The sequence below is a fragment of the Panthera tigris genome, chromosome E3 (assembly GCF_018350195.1).
Source record: "Panthera tigris isolate Pti1 chromosome E3, P.tigris_Pti1_mat1.1, whole genome shotgun sequence".
In the NCBI taxonomy this organism is placed as follows: domain Eukaryota; kingdom Metazoa; phylum Chordata; class Mammalia; order Carnivora; family Felidae; genus Panthera; species Panthera tigris.
The window spans coordinates 22,312,569-22,318,854 of record NC_056675.1 but is presented as its reverse complement, the minus strand read 5'-3'; the positions used below and the strand labels follow the sequence as shown (position 1 = coordinate 22,318,854).

Below are 6,286 nucleotides of genomic sequence, written 5' to 3'. Positions count from 1 at the left end.
GCGCCTGAGGTAGCTCAGTTGATTAAGAGTCTGACTCTTGATTTCAGCTCAGGTCATGATCTCACAGTTCATGGGGTCAAGCCCCACATAGGATTCTGCATTGATACTGTGGAGTCTGCTCAGTTTTCTTGCTCTCCCTCTCTCTCTGCCCCTCCCCACCCCTCAAAACAAATAAAAATTTAAAAAAAAAAAGTCCTTCATGCAATAATCCAGGTTCAATGATGGATTTCCCCATTGGGGAAGTGGCAGTGGTGACAGAGACATTGGCTATCGCTTTGGGAGATGCTTAAAAGCTGGAATCAACAGAATTCCCTGTTGAACATCAAGGACAGGGGAAAACAAGGTCAGGGGACTCCTATGTTTCTAGCTTTAACCTCTGCATGGATGGCGAGACCTTCTATTGATGGAAAGTTTGTAGGGGGAGCTGGTAATTAGGTTTTGAACATGATGAATTTACAGCTTCCCATCTAACGTTCGAGTGGGGGTGTTAAGAGGGCCACTGGATGCACTAATGCTGAACTCAGAAGGGATGTTTTATCTAATTTCTTCCCCATATTCATCCTGTATTTTTTGATCAGAAAACACTCAAACACGGACATTCCAACCCCTGCTAATTCTATCACAGACAGCCAGCAAAAGGTTATTAGATGAGGTGCCATGTGACGGAGTAACTGATGTTAAAAGTCTGAATGCAACCCCAGGAGGTCATTGCCAGTCTAATTGGGCACAGATAGAGTTTACTGGGTCATGGAAAGCAAGTCGTGTGTAACCATTGTTTCAGCCCTTTATCCTTTCATTTCTGATTTATCATCCGGTTTTGGGTGAACATTAAAGAATCTATTCATAAATGGTGACCTTTTGAAATTTGAAATGATGGTCTCAGCTAATTTCCATTCCAGCCCTGGGGCTGCTGCTTGAAGGTCATGAGCTTGAAGCTCCGAACTTGTCCCTAGTCTGTGCTCTCAACCAGTATTTGGAAAAGGGCAGTGTTGTCTTCATCCTTAAAAGTGCCCATCATTTGGATGAAGGATCGTCATTCATAATTCTGTGACCACACACTGAGGATGAAAAATGTACTAAGTGCCGAATTTGTGTTAACAGCGCGACCCAACTGTTCTGGCGAATTTGGGAATATATTGTCTGAGCTCATAATAGGATAATAATACTGTTGTATCGTATAGAATTCATTCAATTGTAAGTGACAGAAAACCCAATTCTAATGGACTTAAGAAAAAAGAGACAGACAGACAGACAGATATTCAGAGAGATCTCTATTGGCTCACATAAGTGGATAGTAAAGGGATGGCTTCGCACAGGGATCAAACTCACAAGTACAGAATTTCTCTTAGCATTCTCTTCTCTCTTCCTCTCTGTTGACTTTGGTTCATAGTAGCACAGGAGGGGGGCTTTGTAAACTGTCCCCGCATGCCCCGAGGGCAAGGAGAGACCCAAGAAAGAGGCAGACCACTACAGATTGGAAGGTGGTAGTTTTAATAGGCAAGGGGACTTATATACAAGGCTTGTCTTGAGCCGGCCGCAAGACAAATTATTCTCTTCATTGCCCACCAGAATCGTAAAAGTTTACTTAGAGGCCTTATAACTGGGTTCAGTCACATTTTCAGTCCAGAAGGTCTCAACACCACCTTACTCTCTCAAGGTTATGTCCTTGAAAATGGCTTCCACTGTGGGGACAATGAGCAGAGCATACATTCCAAAGGTGGGGGTGGGGGTGGGGATGGGGGTGTGAGGAGCCTCCAATTGCCTGGGTCCAATTCATAAGTCAGCTGGCAGCCACATCCTCTCAATGACCTCCTCCAACAATGAGAGACTCACGGATACAATATGTATGAGAGCAGCTCTCAGGGTTAGATTCTTCTATGCTTGAATCCAGCATTAGTGTAGGAGTGTCTTTTGCAGCAGGTACAAGCCTCATTTCATTTCATAGGCTCTGATTAGATCACATGTCCATTACTGACCCAATCACTGTAGACCAGAGGTCCCACGGGGCTGATTGGCTCAGGCCCAGTCTTTTAACCTTGGAGTAGGAGAGGCATAGATCCCCAGAGATCATTATGATGATAAACAACAAACATTATTGATTAGCTAGTACATGTTGGGCACTGTTCTAAGTGGTATGCTTCCTGTAACAACACTTTGAGTTATCCACTGTTGTTATCACCCTTCTAATGATGAGGAAAGCCAAAAGACAGTGAGGTTAACTAAACTGCCCAAGGACCCACAGCTGGCAAATGACAAAACCAACGTACAAACAGCCTTTCCAGAGACCCACAGATGGGAAGTGATGGAGCCCCAATGCAAATTAAGGCAGCCTCTAACCACAGCCTGGGCTTTTAACCCTAAGTAAGGATCAGGTCACCAGCTGTCTACCTTCACTCAATGCTTTACGATTACAGAGCTTTCATCCATGACTTCATTTTTCCTCCCAACTTGAGTAACGACACAAGACTTGGGAGCATTATCCTCATTTTCTGGTGAGAAAATTGAGGTTCAGGCTGAGTGGTTTGCCCCAAGTCAAACATCAAGTAAACAGCGGAACAAGAACTGAAACCCCACACCCATCCTTTCTGACCCTGCAATAATGGAGCCTAAGAGCTTAATAAATGTTTGGGAAACCACAAAGGCCTGGAAACTCGTATTGGGCTCATAGCAAGCTAATCCTGAAGGCTTTATACCCTCTCCCGCCTCCATGCTACTTTCCTCCTGTGTTTGTTGTAAGCAGTAGGAAAATACCAAGTACTTGGACACAAAGTTGCCCTAGATATTTAAACTGCAAATTACACTATTTATGAATTACGAAATAGTTCATCCACATGGAGTTGAATTATGACCTTTATCTTTTATTAAATGCACGCATACACACACACATACTAGAACTGTATCTGTTTCTGGATTTTCTATTCTTTTCTTTTAATCTATATTTTTATTTCTGAGGCTCTATCACTCTGTTGTTTGAACTAATATAGCTTCATGAGACTCTTAATACCGGAAGGTCATGTTCTCCCTTACCATGCTTCTTTATTAACATCTTCTTAGTTCTCACGTTTTGATTTTCCCTGTGAATTTTCTGACCATTCTATCAAGTTGCCAGGAAAACTGGGATATTAATAAAAATTTAATTAATAGACTTATTTGGGCACAATTGACCTCTTTCAGACATCGAGTCTTCCCCCATTTAAAAACATAATATATATCCCATTTATTAATGTTTTCTTTTATGTATTTTAGAGAAGTTCCATTTTCCTCATTCGAGCCTGTATGTTGATTGGGCACATTGTTTGTAGGTAGGTTTTATATTTTTGGTTACTAACGTTAATGGGTGATGTTCTCCAAGATATTTTCTAAGTGGTTAGTATTACTAATATGAAGAAGCTAGTGATCAGTAATTATCTATTTGTAAGTTGCTTGAACTTGGTTAGCGGTGCTATCTGCACTGTAATTAATTTAATTTGGTTTTTCAGGTAAACAATCATATCATCTGCAAATAGTAGATAGAACTTTTTCTCCCCCTGCTGTTTTTCCTTTGAGGCTTAGAGAATAGTCAAGGCTTAGTTAGAAGCTTAGTTAAGTAGTGGTGATGCTCAAAAGGTCACCTTGCCCTGCTCCTAACTGTAATTGTAATGCTTTGCAGACTGTGTTTCCCAAAGTGTGGTTGCAGATTTGGATATAAATCATAGAATTTGTACAAAGCTGGTAATCTGCATTTTAGCAGACTCCTAGGGGTGATTCCTGCTCCCCCTAAAGTGAACAGCCAGCTGCTCCAGGGTTTCACCGAGAAGCCTGGCATCTGCTCTTGGCGCAAAGTGTTTTCTTTATCATGCTCTGGAGTTTCTGTCAGTATGTAGCTAAGTAAGAATTTTAATTGGGCATGAAGGGTTCCATTTCGGGGTATCTATTGACATGGCTAGCTTTCTCTCCTTTGGCTGGCTAATAGGCGAAGTTAGTGCCTTTCATATTAGCCAACTATCTTTCATTCCTGTGATAAATTTGTTTGAGACATACTTAATTTTTGATAATGCTGAAATAGATTTGCTAGTATGTAAATAGGGTTTTTCTCTGTATTTGTCAATGAAATTTGCCTTTTTGTGTGCTCCTGGTGTCAAGTTTTGGAATCAGAGTGGTAGTAGCTTGATAAAATGATTTTCTATGCTGTGACGTAGATTCTGCAGCATGGAAATTTTCATGTAAAACCTTCTGGGCCTGGGGCTTTTTTGAAAGTAGTTCTTTGATAACTTCTCTCATGTCTTGTCTATACTGGGCCTTTTTCTGGAGTCATTTTTGTTGCCTAGAGAATCATTCGCTTCATAGAAACGTATAAATGTTTTAGTACAGAGTTGAACAGTGTGATTGCTTACAGTTTATTTTCTTTCAAATCTGTCTTTTTCCCCCCTCTATTTCTCATTTATCTCCAACTGCATTAATAGTTGGCGTTGTTTCTCCCAAGACTGTGCCATTAGGTTGTCTTTCAGTCTTTGGTTTTAGGCTTATGAGTCTATCTCTTTCTGGTATGTTATGTATTTTTTAAGAAGCTGGGAAAAGCTGTTGGAAGGTAGCTAGCCAAATGCCATTTTGAGCAACACGTTTTTGCCCTTGGGACTTTTTAACCCAGATTTAAATTTGCTCCTTGTTCAGGTTGGTGTGTGTTAGTGTGAAGAGGTCCTTTTAGGGGTCCTAACTGTCATCCAGCAAAGCCACTAGACCTCCCAGCTAAGTGTCATCTTCCAGGGTGATTGACCAGCTTTGCCACTTCAATTTTTCACAGTCATCAATCACTGAAAAGGAAGCATTGAAGAACACAGCTCTGTGGTAGGGAATTAGCTAAGCATGATCGCCATCAGGAGGTTTGTCTGAGTGGAAACTCACTTCGAGATCAGTGGGCTCCCTGGAAAGCCAGATCCCATAACACTGGCTGAGTAAATGCTCAATCATGTATTTCACACTTACTGAGGACTTCCTCTGGTAAGGGTGGCACTGAGCAGGTCTGAGACCAGCAAAGCTGAAAAGGTGTGACCCCTTCCCTCAAGGACTTGGGAGTGTTCAGAAAAGCCTATTTTATGTGATCGCCTATAGCACAAGCTCGTCTCAGTCCGTAGAGTGTGTGGCTCTTGCTGTTGGCATCCTGAGTTTGAGCCCCACGTTGAGTGTAGAGGTTACTTAGATAAAATTGTAAGAGTAACATTTGTTTACTCTAAGCAGTGAAACCATCTAAAAATAGAAAGAGAAGTAATAATATGCCCTGCCCAACTCCCTCTCTGTCCCCTCCCTACCTCACTCCAAAGTGACCAATGTCAACAGCTAGATGTGTTTCCTCCGTATCTTCACTCTCGAAACGCATACATACATGCACATGGTGGGGGAACGGCATTGTTTGATTTTTAAAATTGAATCCACACTGGAGATACTAGTCTGCCACTTGCTTTTTTCCCTCAATACATCATAGATATTCCTCCAGGCTTATAGGCACTGATCTGACTCAATCTTTTTAATGGTTGCCTAATATTCCACAGACTGGAATCCCTTCAGTGTATTCAACCTTTTCCCTGTCGAAGAATATCCACCTTGTTTCCGTGTCATCCTTGCGCAGGGCCATGCTAATCTTCTCTGTATCGTTCCAATTTTAGTATATGTGCTGCCGAAGCGAGCACTATCCACCTTGTTTCCAATTTTGTTTTGTTTTGTCTCACTTTCAGTCATTTTTACGCATGTGTCCTTATATGCTGGTGCTTTTGTTTTTATAGACTAGATTACCAAAAATGAGATTGCTAAATCAGTAGAGGTATGGGGTTATGATTTTAATAGATATGGACAGGTTATTGCTACAGATTGTAGCAAGGGGGTGGTTATCAGGAAAATGTCTTAATTATTAAAAGATACCCCCCCACATACACACACACACACACACATACATTCAAAGATTTTGTAGTGAAAGGAGACCACCTAGAATGGGTTGGAAGCACAAATATGAGCTCTGAGTTTCAGTTGTCCCTAGCACCCTCTGTTGCCACCACCATGCCCGCCCCCAGGGGGCACTGTTCTGAAAACAATAAAAACAGCAAAGCCATTTATTGAGTGATTCCCATGTAATAAGCTAGTGCCTTAAGTGCATGTTTGTGTTTTTACCCTCCATGTAAGATATAAATCCTATTAACTACCATCCTCACTTTACAGAAATGGAAACCAGGGACTTAGAAAGTTTAAGCCACTTACTCAAGGTCACTCATCCAGTAGGTAGCATAGCTGGGATGTGATTCCCGTTCTGTTTAGCTCC

General features: G+C 41.6%; 1 pseudogene; it reads right to left on the bottom strand.

Moving 5' to 3' along the window:
* Positions 1 to 5,564: 5,564 nt before the first annotated feature.
* LOC122234780 lies at positions 5,565 to 5,663 on the bottom strand (annotated as a pseudogene).
* Between the last annotated feature and the right edge of the window lie 623 nt (positions 5,664 to 6,286).